Source organism: Chiloscyllium plagiosum, chromosome 1 (genome assembly GCF_004010195.1).
Source record: "Chiloscyllium plagiosum isolate BGI_BamShark_2017 chromosome 1, ASM401019v2, whole genome shotgun sequence".
NCBI lineage: Eukaryota > Metazoa > Chordata > Chondrichthyes > Orectolobiformes > Hemiscylliidae > Chiloscyllium > Chiloscyllium plagiosum.
In genome coordinates, this window is record NC_057710.1 from 21,014,717 (window position 1) to 21,026,705 (window position 11,989).

Here is an 11,989-nt window from a genome sequence, read left to right on the forward strand (position 1 = left end):
GTTATACTTACCATCCTCAAACTTTTATTTCTAACTAGGTATCTTGACTGTCCTCTGTAGCAGATGATACTGATTGATTGTCAAGTGTACACGACAATCAGTGAAAAGCTTTGTTTGTGAGCAGGCAGGTCATAGTAAGCAAGGACATACCGATCATAGGGTGAAAAGAACTTGGACAGAGTGAGGCATACAGGTTACACTGCACAGGACTTGAGCAAGGCAAGAGTAACATTAACAAGATCAACATTATTTGAAGTTAGAGAGTCCATTCATCAGTTTAATAATGGTCAGGAAGAAGCTGTTCTTGAACTTGTTGGTCCATGTGATCAGGCTCCTCTATCTTCTGCCTGATGGAAGAGGTTATAGGAAAGCATTATCAGGCTGGGAGGGTTCTTTAATGATATTAGGACAAAATGAGGACTGCAGATGCTGGAGATCAGAGGCAAGAGTGTGATGCTGGAAAAGCACAGTAGGTCAGGCAACATCTGGGGAGCAGGAGAATCGATGTTTCGGACCATCGGTTCCTGATGAAGGGCTCTGGCCCGAAATGTCAATTCTTCTGCTCCTCGGAAGCTGTCTGACCGGCTGCGTTTTTCCAGCACCACACTCTCGTCTGTAGTGATGTTGACAGCCTTTCCACGAGAAATGTAAATGGAGTCCAAGGACGGGATGTTGGCTTCTGTGACGATCTGCACTGTGCACACAACCGTCTGCAGTTTCTTACAGTCCTGGGCAGAACAGTTGCTGCACCAGGCCGTTATGCATCCTGACAGTATGCTTTCAATGGTGCATCTGTAAAAGTTGGTTCTTATGGGCATGCTGTATCTCCTGAGCCACCTGAGGAACACAAGGTGTTGTGCCTTCTTGACCATCGCACCTACATGAGAAGTCCAGGAGAGATGCTGGTTATAGTCACTCCTTGGAGCTTGACACTCTCCACCCTCTCAATCTCAGCTCCGTTGATGTAGATGGGGTGTCTTCTCCTCATTTTTTCTGAATTCAATGATCAGTTTTTTAGCTTTGCCGATATTGAGAGAGAGAGGCTGTTATCATTGCATCACAACACCAAGCCCTCTATCTCCTTTCTGTATTCCTACACATTGTTGTTTGATGTCCATCCCACTATGTTGGTGTCATCAGAAAACTTGTAGATGGTGTCCATTTGGAATTTGGCTGCACAGTTGTAGGTGTACAGGGAATACAGGCTGAGAACGTATCCTGGATGGGCTCGTGGAGTGTTGTTGTGGAGGAGGTGCAGTTACCTATATTTACTGATTGCGGTCTGTGGGTCAGAAAGCTGAGGATCCAGTTGCAGAGTCAAGACCAAGGTCACAAAATTTTGAGATGACTCTGGCGGGCATAATGGTGTTGAAGATGGAACTATAGTCAATGAGCAAGAGTCTGATGTAGGTGTCCTTGTTGTCCAGATGTTTCAGGGATGGGGGCATGGCTAGGAATAAGGCATCCTCTTTGAATCTGTTACATCGGGAGGCAAATTGTAGGGGATCGCGGCAAGTTGAGAGACTGGCGTTGATGTGGGCCATGACCAGTCTCTCGAAGCACTTCATGATTATGGAGGTCAGAACCACTGGTGGGGGGCCAACTAAGGCACGTTGTGTGTGCTTTCATAGGTACGGGGATGATGGTGGTCTTCTTGAAGCAGGCATGGACTTTGGTTTGTAGCAGAGAGAGGTTGAAGATGTCTACCGCCAAGGACTCCACCCAAGTCTACTGCTTTCCCAGGGTTGACTCTCAGGGAGATCAATCTGACATCTGCAGTGAAGACAGAGGGAACAGGTGACACCACACCACTGGCATTCTGCTTGAACCAACCAGAGAAAGCATTGAGTGCATCAGGGAGGTAAATGTTCCTGTTTGCTATCTTACTCTGCTTCATTATGTTGTTCAGGCCTTGCCACAAGCGATGGTGTTTGTGTGGTCAGTTTGGGCCCTCTAACTTGGCCCAGTACTGCCTCTTGGCATCTCTGATAGATTTGAGGAGGTCATATCTGGACTTTCTGTATACATCTGGGTGTTCCGACTTAAATGGTGATGGTGTAAATTTAATCCAGGCCATTCTTCACATCTACCTCGGGTGGTTATGTAGACTACTGTCAGAATGGCAGAGGTGAACTTATGCAGAAGATAGTAGGGATGGCATTTTACTTTAAATTATTCTAGGTCTGGGGAGCAGTGGCTCACCAGGGTTGCCATGTTTAAGCACCCAGAGGTGTTGATTCGGAAGCAATCCCCTCAGCCTTTTGCCTTACCCAAGGACACCATGTGTAGTGTATTCCTCAGCTTACAAGGCACAGTCAAGAGTGAACCATGTGTCTGTGAATCAGAGCACATAGCACTCTCTTAGTTCCTGTGGAAGGTAAGTCTAGATCTCAGTTCATCTATTTTGTTTTCGATAGCTTGAACATTTGCTAAAAGTATGCTGGGGAGGGGGAGTCTTGAAACTGCATTGTTTCAGCCTCACCTGCAGGCTATAAAGTTGATCTTGGACAATAAAGAAGTGAATAAAGACTGCCCAAGGACCTGCCACGTGGCGAGACCCAAGGGTCTTCAATATATTTACAAGTGACTTGCAAGTAAGGAGATTGATGAGGCTAAAACAGTGGATGCTGCCTACGTGGATGTTAGCAAGGCTTTCGACAAGGTCCCTCATGGTAGGCTCATCCACAAGATTAAGATGTATGGGATCCACAGTGACTTGGCCGCATGGATTCAGAAGTGACTTGCACTACCTACAGAGGGTAGTGGTGGAGGTCTGTGACTAGTGGTGTTCCACAGGGATCCATACTGGGACCTGTGCTGTTTGTGATATATATAAATTACTTTGATGGAAATGTAGATGAGTGGGTTAGTAAGTTTGCAGACGATACAAAGATTGGCGGAGTTGTGGATAGTGTCAAAGATTGTCAAAGGATACAGCAGGATATAGATCAGTTACAGATATGGGCAGACAAATGGGCAAACGGAGTTTAATCTGGTTAAGTGTGAGGTGCTGCACTTTGGGAGATCAAATATTAATAAAAGTGTACAGTTAATAGCAGGACTGTAAACAGCATTGATGTACAGAGGGACCTTGGCGTTCAAGTCCACAGCTCTGTGAAAGTGGCCACACAGTTAGATCGGGTAGTAAATATGGCATGCTTGCCTTTATTGGTTAGAAATTGGTTGCAAGAATCAGGATATCATGTTGCAACTTTTTAAGATTTTGGTTATGGACACTTAGAGTATTGCGTTCAATTCTGATCACCACGTTACAAGAAAACGGTGAAGGCTTTGAAGAGAGTGCAGAAGAGGTTTAGCAGGATGCTGCTGGATTAGAGGAATATGAACTATAAGGAGAGGCTAGAAAAACTTGGGTTGTTTTCTCTGGAGCAGTGGAGGCTGAGGGGAGATTTGTTAGAATTTTATAAAATGATGAGATGAATAGATAGGGTTGACGGTCAGAATCCTTTTCCCAGAGTTGAAATGTCTAAAACTAGGGATAATGCATTTAAGATGAGGGGGGTAAGTTCAAAGGAGACATGAGGGGCAGTTTTTTTTCACACAGAGAGTGGTAGGAGTGTGGAACACACTGCCGGGGTGGCTGATATAATATGAGTATTTAAGCAACTTCTAGATAAGCACATGAAAATGCCAGGACAGGAGGGATAAGGATCTAGGGCAGGCAGGAGGGATTAGCTTAATTTGATGTCATGTTCAAACTCCATCTTTCTGCAATCTGGACCAAACCCTAAATGAAGAGTTTACAAAGTAGATCGACCACTGTAACATGTGAAAGGTCAGGGAGTAAAGTATGATCCCAAGCTAACATACTTCAGAGTGACTCTCAGTCAGAGTTCATCCTGGGAGTGCTTGATGGAAACACTTTACTAACCAAACTTGTTGGATCTATATGCGGCACTATAGCACTTGCCTCATCATACTCGACAGCAGAGTACCGTGCATCCGTCTAGCGAAGGTCACCACACACACGCACACATCTTGTTAATATTCACTTGAATGCAACAACAAGCGTCACAGTTGGAACCCTCTGCTTGACACCTCGAACCTGACTTCCTGTCTTCACAAACATCACTTCCCCACACATCCACCAATGAGCTCATTGAAACTGCCCCTCATTTACCCACTTCATGATGACCTGTTCAATCCACCGACTGCCTGGCTTGCACCTGAGCCCCCCCATTTGGAGCAACTTCTTGAGCAAGAACTATCTAAGACTGGGGAACACAGGAAGTCATTAACAAGCTACATGTGACAAATATCACTGGACTAATAATCCGGACCCCCAAATGAATGCTCTCGTGGCTTGAATTCCAATCACGCCGTCTTCAATGGCAAACTTTGAATTCCACAAAAAGTCTAGACTTAAAAGCTGTACCCTAGCGGCAACCATGTAACTGTATTGATTGTCACAAAACTGATCTAATTCATTAATATTCTTGACAAAAGGACATCCATTATCCTCATTTAGTTTTGCCTATGTGTGAATCCAGATCCCCAGTAATGTAGTTGACTTTTAACTACCCTCTAAAATGGCCTGGGAAGCCACTGAGATCAAGGGGTAATTAGGGATGGGCAGCGAGTGCTGTCATAGCTAGTGACATCCATGACCAATGTACAAATAATGAGAAAATCCCATCACTCTACTGTCAGACTTTGAACAATCACAGCGAGAGTGCTCTTAGTTAAATAGATTCAGGACAAGCCAAGATCTCTACATAGCCAACCTCTGCCACTAGAGTCTTAACACACAAAAAAACCCTTTTGCACTGGTGGAGAGTCTAAACAATGTTGTGCATTACAGAGGGTTGTGCCTTCTATGGACTAGTTGACAGACTAATCACCTTAAACCCCCCAAAAAATGAGGAGGCAAGCACTTGGCTCTGGGCATTAGCATTCGCTATTTAAGTAAATAATAACTGCAGCAATGGATTGTAGAGCCAGCACAAATATTGACTTTGCGTCTTGCAATGTTTCAAATTTTGGGCTAAATTCACAATCCTTATGAACTGGTGTCAAAGTAGGAAATTTGTGGCCTCTGGAATTTTGCAAAGTTGGAAAGGAGCTCTGTTTATGAAACTAAGATGAATTCATCAGTTATACCACAGGACTGATCCAAATGATAAAGGAAAATCATGCTTAGTGATAGGTCAACTTAAAAACCAGTGGAAGTTATGTGTAGAGTAATTTACACTTGTGACAGTTAAAATAAAACTCGATGCCAGTAAAATCCTTGATTTTAAAATATTTCCAAAACATACACAAGTTCATTCTTATGAGTTGATGAGGACGAATTGCCTGCTATGTCTCCGTCTGGGAAAATAAGATGGTGAAGTGGCCAAGTACAGTCTGTGGAGGTTCTTTTTGAGTGAATTAATCTTCCAAGCTGTACTGAGTGCTACTGAGGGACATTTCTATGTGGCATATATTAATAGCAACAGCATGCATTTATGTGGTACCTTTAACGTAATAAAATGTCCCAAAGTGTCTCACAGGAGCAACATCAAGCAAAATTTGTCACCGAGCTGTAAATTAAGATTTTAAGACAGATGGGTGAAATCTCAATCAAAGTGTTGGATTTTAAGGACCGTCCTGAAGGAGAAAAGGGAATCAAAAGGATTTAGGGATCAGTTCTAGAGCTTTGGGCCCAGCCACGTGAAGGTCCTGTCAGCCATGGTGTAACAATTAAAATCAAGGATACCCTAAAGGTGTGAATTGGAGGAGTGCAGAGATCTCTAAATGATGTAGGATTGGAAGAGGCTTCAGAGATAGTGAAAGGCAAGGCCACTGAGCACGGTGGATTGATGGATCCAGACCACATCAGGCTATGCAACGTTAACTTAATAATCCTCCCCTCTCACTGCCAAGGATGTATGGAATCATGGAATTATAGGATCATGGAATCATACAGTACAGCAGAGGCTTTACAGTCCATTAGAACTGCACTGATCTACCTACTCTGGAACCACTTTCCAGCACTTAGCCCATAGCTCTGTATGTTACGTAACTTCAAGTGCAGATCTAAATACTTTTTAAAGATGGTGAAGTTCCCACCTCAACAGCCCTCCCAGGCAGTGCATTCCACACCTCTACCACCTTCTGGGTGAAAATATCTTTCCTCAAATCCCCTCCAGACCTTCAGTCTTCTGCCTTAGAATTATTCTCTCTTATTATTGGCCCTTCAATTAAGGGGAACAGCTGCTTCCTTTCCAACCTGTCCAAGCCCCTCAGAAATCGTATTCCCCTCAGTCAGGTTCCCCCCTCAGCATTCCCTACTCCAAACAAAAGAATCTGAACTTATCCAGATCTCTCTTCATGCACTTAGATGCCGGTAGGCATTAGAAAGTGATAGAAATGAGCCGTAAAAAGTGAACAACTTCCAGAGGTATCTCCAGAAGGAAAATGTGCCAGTTTCAAATGCTTTATTAAATTACATTTGTGATGCTGAATTGCACGCATCCAACATTTTATTGTACTTTTTGAATGGATGGATTCAAGTTCGCTGAATTAAATCAACATTGCTGGATCTGTGAGCCTGAAATGCTGACTGCTGAAGAAGCTTCCAAACAGTAGGTGACAACACTTCATTTAATCTTTCATTGATTTCTGCAGCCTCTGTTACATAACAACAGCTGACTCCACAGATGTCTACTCAGTCTCACCATTGTTCACATGAGGCTTTTTAATCTCAAATCATTCTCTCCAAACACAGCGGACACAGAATCTTCAAATACCACTAACGCCGAGCTAGATGGATTCTTGATTACTGAGAGGACGAAAGATTATCAGGGATGTGCAGAACTCTGACCAGCCGCCATCTTATCGAGTGGCAGAACAAGCTCGAAGGGATGAGTGGCCAACTCTTCGGGTGTACAATGAAGGATATTGATATCCAATGCTGATCAATATATCGGATGGATAACCAAAATGGTTTCTAATGAAGTTAAAGCTTAACCAGACACCGCTGAAGATTCTGGAATTTCAAGCGTAAGTGCCCCGAATGTCAAAAGTCAGTACCATACTGGTGTAAAGGGGTGCTGCATCAGGGAGAGGGTTTTTCCTATGGTGAGGTTAATCACCCCAGGGGAAGGTGACAAAAGACCCACCTCCCCCTCGATCAGGAGAGTTATCTAGCTCCATGTGAGGCTTCTCTACCTCTCATGGATAAGATTCCCACCTCATATTGGCAGCACCTGGATAGCATCACCAGGAGTGATTGCCACTGCTTCAAATATTGTTAGATCCCAGAGTCAAAGCACAGAGGCAGAGTGCAAGAAATTCCAGCTGGGGAGGGGGGTATAAGGTCCGGCTCAGAAGGGGTTAAGGGGGGAATTGGGAATCCTCCTCCGAAGGGAAGGGAATAGGGATGTACAACCATGAAGGAGGTGGCCCCAGAAGGGTGTGTAGGGGCGATGCTGAGGGACATCTGATTTCAATAAGATTCCAGTAATGAAGGTGCCTCTTTCCTCCCCCCCTATCTCTGAGCAAGTGAACTCTCCCCCATACCTGGCCTACTTTCTGTAAGCCTCAATATTGAACTGTATGCAGAAAGCAGCCCGACTTGTTCACTTAACAGCCTCAACTGAGTGATCCCACCAGCTCAGAACTTGTCCAACCTCTTTCAAAATAGTAGACTGGAGATAGACAGATGGATGGGAGGGTAGGCACTGCCACCTGGGAAATATTAAGGGATCCTGCCCCAAGGTCTCTAAAATACTGACAAGATCATTAAGATCATTGCCTATTGTTCCTGCACAATCCATTATTTTCTCCACACACAAGCCAAAGGTAATTTTAAACCTCCGGTCCTTTGAATAACAATTTGCTAGTGTCTCGACTCTTTTAGAACATGGCATCACACTGGCAAAGTCTGAGAGCCATCCCTTCAATCAGCTGAAGGTCAAAACAAGACCATGAATATTTGAGAGGGATCTTGGAGCAGCCAGGTATGAATGGTAGAGAGAGGGGACGGCACTGTGTTAAAGACCCCACCTTTCCACCATCTCAGCCTTTGCTGAGGCCACCAAGGCCAGATGAAGGGGGAAAACCGTCCTCCAGATCTGTCAACACCAAAAAAAGTGGTAGGTTAAGTTAGTGCTGCTGGTGAGACCCTCCCTAGGATAAGACCTGCAATGTGTGAATTCTCCTGAGTTGAGCGGAGTTGTAAGTTTCGAAGATATCTGGGTATCTCAGGAGAACAAAGCATAATCCATTCTGGTGTTCGCCAGATGCATTGAGATCATCCACCTTCCATTTCTGGGAGATTGCTGACTAACTAATCTGCATCAGGCCCAAAATTTAACAAATTTCAGCTGTCTCACAAATTAGATTGAGAGGTAACCTTAGTGAGGTTTATAAAGTCATGACGGGTACAGTTAAAGACAAAAATAAACTGCAGATGATGGAATCCAAAGTAGACAAGCAGGAGGCTGGAAGAACTCAGCAAGCCAGACAGCATCAGGAGGTGGAGAAGTCAACGTTTCAGGTGTAACCTTTCTTCAGGACTGGGAGTAGGTGTAGAGGAAGCTTCAGATAAAGGGGGAGGTGGGGCAGAATGATGAAGTGGGGATGGGTGAAGACAGGTAGAGGTTACAACATGGTTGGTCAATGGGAGGATTAAATCTGGTTGGTGCAGGAAGGAGTGAAAGGGAAGGGGGAGAGCTGGGAAGGGAGCTGGGGGATGGGAAGGGAGGTTATTTGAAATTGGAGAACTCAATGTTGAGCCCTCTGGATTGTAGGCTGCCCAGGCAGAAGATGAGGTGTTGTTCCTCCAACTCGCGGTGTTGTTCGTTGTGGCAATGGAGGAGGCCAAGGATGATCATGTCAGAAAACAAGTGGGAAGGGGAATTAAAATGAGTGGTGAATGAGAAATCAGGTCAGCCCCTGCAGTCCCGGCTGAGATGCTCAGTGAACCATTCCCTAAGTTCACTTTCGGTCTCCCCGATGTAGAGAAGACAACATCGGGAGCACCGGATACAGTAAACTAGGCTGGAGGAGAGGCAGGTAAACCTCTGTCTCACCTGGAAGGACTGCTTGGGGCTCTGGGTGGAGCAGAGGTGACTGGCGTGCCAGCAGGTTTTGCATCTTTTCCTGTTGCAGCGGAAAGTACCTGAGGGTTTGGTGGGAGGGGTCGGTGTAAAACATTTGCCCCTCAAATTCTTTTTAAATCTTACTCCTCACCCTAAAAATGTGCCTTCTAGTTTTGAACATCCCCACCCGAGGGAAAAGGCTGCCAACTACACCTGCCTCTTTGTCGGGCATGTCAGACAGTCCCTCTTCAGTACCTCCACACGCACTGTGCCCCAACTCTTGTGCCATTGCATCGATGGCTACATTGGTGCAGTTCATCAACTTCCACCCTGCCCTCAAATTCACTTGGTCCACCTCGGACACCTCCCTCCCTTTCGTGACCTCTCCACTTCTATCTCCGGCGGCAGTCTTCAGACGGATGTTTACTATAAACCTGCAGATTCCCATCGCTACCTGGACTACACCTCCTCCCACCCAGTATCCTGCAAGGACTTCATCCCGTTCTCCCAATTCTTCCACCTCCACCGCATCTGCTTGGCCGAGGAGACATTCCGCTCCCAAGCATCCCAGATGTCCATCTATTTTGAACTATGTGCTTCTCTCCCCTCTGTCATCCAGACATCCCTCCACTGCACCACCTCCATTCACCATTCCATTGCTCTAAACCACCCCTCCAAACACAATAAAACAGAGTCCCCCTTGTCCTCACCTACCACCCCACCAGTCTCCACATCCAATCCATCATCCTTAAATACTTCTGCCAAATCCAACTAGACCCCTCCACCAAGAACATCTTCCCGTTCCCACCCTTCTCTGCTTTCCGCAAGGATCTTTCCCTTCACCAATTCTTGGTTCGCGCCATTCTCCCCTCCGACCCCCTGCCACCAAACCCCCAGGTTCCTTCCCCTGAAACCAGAAAAGATGCAAATCCTGCCAGTACACCACCCCCTCACTTCCATCCAACGCCCCCAACACAGTCCTTCCAAGTGAGACAGAGGTTTACCTGCCTCTCCTCCAAACTAGCTTACTGTATCCGGTTCGGATATTGAATGAACTGCCAGAGGAAATGGTGGATGCAGGCACAGTTACAACATTTAAAGACATTTGGGTAAGTACATGAATAGGAAAGGTTTGGAGGAATATGGGCCAAGCGCTGAAATTATGGTCAGCATGGACTGGTTGGACCAAAGGGTCTGTATGCTGTAAGACTCTATGACTCTGTGACAAACCAGTCAGGGTTTCTATGAGGAAGTGTACAGAAAGGAGAAGGTTGCTTAGAGACAGGATCTGTCTTCATTCTGACGTAGCACAACAACATGCATTTGAAAAGCACCTTAAATACAGGAAAAACACTGTTTACAGGAGAGTAGCAGACAAAATTTAACATCAAGCCAAAGAAGGACCCAGTTGAGTGAAACCCTGATCACATGGGGTAGGTTTCAATGATGAGTTTTAAGGAGGTGGTTTAGGGGACAGAATTCCATAGCTAAAGCTCCTGACTGCTGACAGCCTCCAACAGATAAACAAAATGCTGCTGATGCTTTAAATAGAATGAGAGAATTTTACAGGATAAAAGGCAGCCATTTGATCCATCATGTCTGAAGCGGCTCCTGACAGAATTACCCAGCTGGTACCATTCTCCAGCCCAATCTCCATCGCTCCCTAATTTCCTTCTCCAGCCCAATCTCCATCGCTCTCTAACTTCATTCTCCAGCATGATCTCCATCACCCTCTAACTTCATTCCCCAGCCCTATCTCCAACGCCCTCTAACTTCTTTCTCCAGCCTTATCGCCATCTCCCTCTAACTTTATTCTCCAGCCTAATCTCCATCACCCCCTAACTTCATTCCCCAGCCCGATATCCATTACCCTCCAACTTCATTCCCCAGCCTGATATCCATCGCTCTCTAAATTCACTCCCCTGTCCTATCTCCATCGCCCTATAACTTCACTCTCCAGCCCAATCTCCATCGCTCTATAAATCCATTCTCCATTCCTATCTCCATCACCCTCTAACTTCATTCCCCAGCCCGATATCCATCGCCCTCCAACCTCATTCCCCAGCCCGATATCCATCGCCCTCTAAATTCACTCCCCTGCCCTATCTCCATCGCCTCTAACTTCACTCTCCAGCCCCATCTCCATCGCTCTATAAATCCATTCTCCAGCCCTATCTCCATCACCCTCTAACTTCATTCCCCAGCCCGATCTCCATCACCCTCTAACTTCATTCTCCAACCCTATCACCATCGGCCTCTAACTTCATTACCCAGCCTGATCTCCATCGCTCTCGAACTTCATTCACCAGCTCTATCTCCATCGCCCTCTAACATCATTCGCGAACCTATCTCCATCGCCCTCTAACTTCATTCCCCAGCCTGATCTCCATCACCATCTAACTTCACTCTCCAGCCCAATCTCCATCGCTCTCTAACTTCATTCTCCAGCACTATCTTCATCGCCCTCGAACTTCACTCTCCAAGCCCAATTTCCATCGCCCTCTAACTTTACTCTCCAGCCCAATATCCATCGCTCTCTAACGTCACTCGCCAGCCCAATCTCCATTGCTCTCTAACTTCATTCTCCAGCCCTATCTCCATCGCTCTCTAACTTCATTCTGCAGCCGTATCTCCAAAGCTCTATAATTTCATTCCCCAGCACTATCTCCATCGCTCTCCAACTTCATTCTCCAGCACGATCTCCATCGGTCTCTAACTTCACTCACCAGACCAATCTACATCGCTCTCCAACTTCATTCTCCAGCCCTATCTCCATCACCCTAAACTTCATTCCCCCCATTCCCCAGCCCGATCTCCGTCACCCTCGAACTTGATTCTCCAGCCCAATCTCCATCGGTCTCTAACTTCACTCACCAGCCCAATCTATATCTCTCTCCAACTTCATTCTCCAGCCCAATCTCCATCGCCCTCTAACTTCATTC

General features: G+C 45.9%; 1 long non-coding RNA gene across 1 annotated transcript in view; it reads right to left on the bottom strand.

Annotated features, from left to right (window-relative positions):
- Positions 1-645: 645 nt before the first annotated feature.
- LOC122554549 overlaps positions 646-11,989 on the bottom strand; it is a 129,253-nt gene continuing 117,909 nt past the window's right edge. The window contains exon 3 of the long non-coding RNA XR_006313027.1: positions 646-1,773. This is a non-coding gene — a long non-coding RNA (uncharacterized LOC122554549). The remainder of the gene's footprint in view (positions 1,774-11,989) is intronic.